Source organism: Lathyrus oleraceus, chromosome 1 (assembly GCF_024323335.1).
Source record: "Lathyrus oleraceus cultivar Zhongwan6 chromosome 1, CAAS_Psat_ZW6_1.0, whole genome shotgun sequence".
Classification (NCBI taxonomy): Eukaryota; Viridiplantae; Streptophyta; class Magnoliopsida; order Fabales; family Fabaceae; genus Lathyrus; species Lathyrus oleraceus.
Window position 1 is genome coordinate 35,848,210 of NC_066579.1, and position 2,389 is coordinate 35,850,598.

The following is a 2,389-nucleotide window of genomic DNA, read 5'->3' on the forward strand; positions in this document are numbered from 1 at the left end:
TTACAAAGTCATAAGCATATCCAACATTTACAAAAATAGTTTTTCAGTAGTTGCAAAAGAGGATTACTAGCCAAAATATCAAGGGGACATTCTCTGGCACAATGAAGTTATGCGAAGAAAGAAAAAGGGTCGCCCAAACAACATCCGTATTCGAACCGAAATGGATACAACAAGCAAAATGGTTCGATTATATAGTTCATGTCGTCAGCCAGGTCACATCGTATTAACTATCCTAGTGTTGGAACGAGCACAACAAGATAATTTTACATGTACCTCTTTTGAAATATATAAAAAACAAAGTTTATTGCAATACCATCACAAACAAATACAACACATTCAACACACAAGTAACACATAAACAACAACACAAATAACTACAACAATTAAAATACCATTACTATAACTAAGCGATTAAAACCATCAAAACAATTTTAAACATATTATGCACCATCCTGCGAACGTCTCTGTCAGTCTTAATATCCACCATTCACGCACTTATCCATTTTGATTGAACGTGGACTCAAGCCATTAAATCCTTCTAATCCTTTCACCATATGCAATTTCTCCTTCTAACCAGCGTCTGATTAAGAAGTTCTAATGAATCTATATTGCAAAGTCGAATCTTTATCGGTGATGTGACTGCTGAAAAGATTAAATCAGTATTTCTCTTGTGAATCTATTCAGACACGATTAAAGAAAGAAAAGTTAAAGGTGATTGAAGTAGAATGAAAGAAAATGGGGTTGGAGGGTAAGAAGTTGTGTAAAAAAATATGGGAGATGCGAGGGTCTTTATAGATGAACTATGAAATGCATGCAGCAAAGGCCTAGGCGCCACACACACCATGACGCATCCATGCAATGCCATTGGAAGCATGCGCCAATGGAGCTGGAGCCTCCTTTGAAATGTAAATGGATGCGCCAGTTCAACTGGCGCATCTATTTGGAAATGTGGTTTTTTTTTTTTGAAAAAATGGTTATTTAGGGATTTAATTTGAAAAACATGATAATTTTAAAAAAAATATTTTAGACATATTGAATTCAAACTACGCCCTCCGTTCCGTTTTAAGTGTCATTTTCTTGAAAAAAATTATTCTTTTTTAATTGTAACTTGCAAAGTTCAAAGAAGTATTAATTGCACTTTTGTCAAAATTACCCTAGATAATTATTATAGATAGAAAAAAATAAAATAAATATAATAAATAATTAAGGGTATTATAGATAAAAAAAGAATTATTGTTTAAAAAATAACAATAATGATTAATTTTCTTAGTACATGTAAAAAGTCAAAAAATGACACTTAAAAAGGAAAGGAGGGAGTAACATAATAAAAAATTCATTATCTTTTATCTTTACACTAATCATTATGTTCATTCTCTTTTATGTCTAAATATGTATTTTGGACGTATTTAATTCAAACTAATATTATAAAATCTTTAAAAAAATCATTATCTAAAATCATTGTGTCACAATCCTCACTCTAATTTAGTGTTATTATGAAAAAATCATTATCTTTTATCTTAACGAGTATTTATTTATAAGAAATTGATCATATATATATCTTTTTCATTATAACAAATTAGTCATTTATTAAATTATTTACATAATAAATTTACCCTTTTAAAGTTTTAAAACTTTAACATTGTAATTATGATAAAGAGGGTATAAAAAAATCAATGAATACTTTTGTAAATATTTTTACAGTGATTTGGAATAAATAGGAAGAAAATAAAAGAGAGGAAGAAAAGGAAAATAAAAATTGAATTTATACTTTTGAAAGAAACATGGTAATGGATACTTTTGTACTAACTAGCTATTTATAGTTACTGGCAAGTGTGAGAGAAACAATGCAAAAAATCAAAAAGACTGATAGCATATACTTACAAGTCATTGTTGAGAGGAGAGGTAGGTGACTGAAGGAGAGAAAGAAAGGAGAAAAATGATATGTTTCCTTTATGTATGTTTTGAAAGTTTGAGACTCGGTGAATTCTTATATACCCTTAAAAAGAAATTGGGTAAAGCTACCTTACTGAGTTGTTAGAAGTTGTATGGTGTGTATTTCACTTATTATTGTCAACACAATACAACAATAAAGTACTGAGTGTGTGCGTTGTGTACAATGTGTGTGCAATTATTTGCTGTAACCGTTTTGTTAAAGTAGTGGAAGTTTATTATTCTCTCTCTCTCTCTCTTCTCTCTTCTTTCATCTTCATCTTCTTCATCCTTTGCATCAACAATTGGTATCTAGAGTTCCGGTTCAGATCCACAGGGTAATACAGGGAGACACGAGTGAACGGTAAGGGTTGTGTGATTGATTTCATTTCATGAATTCGTGTTGAATTTTTGATCGGAATCATAACATAATCACATTTCTTGATTCTCTGGGATTAGG

The 2,389-nt window shown here is 30.4% G+C and overlaps 1 long non-coding RNA gene across 2 annotated transcripts; it reads right to left on the bottom strand.

Moving 5' to 3' along the window:
* Positions 1 to 258: 258 nt before the first annotated feature.
* Positions 259 to 2,389, bottom strand: LOC127086444 (uncharacterized). 2 transcript variants are annotated; one of them, XR_007789499.1, is made up of 2 exons: positions 1,882 to 2,389; positions 259 to 639 (listed from the first exon to the last, which is right to left on the bottom strand). It is a non-coding gene; the product is annotated as an uncharacterized LOC127086444 (long non-coding RNA). The 2 variants fall into 2 exon arrangements; XR_007789489.1 differs by having other exon boundaries at positions 259 to 642.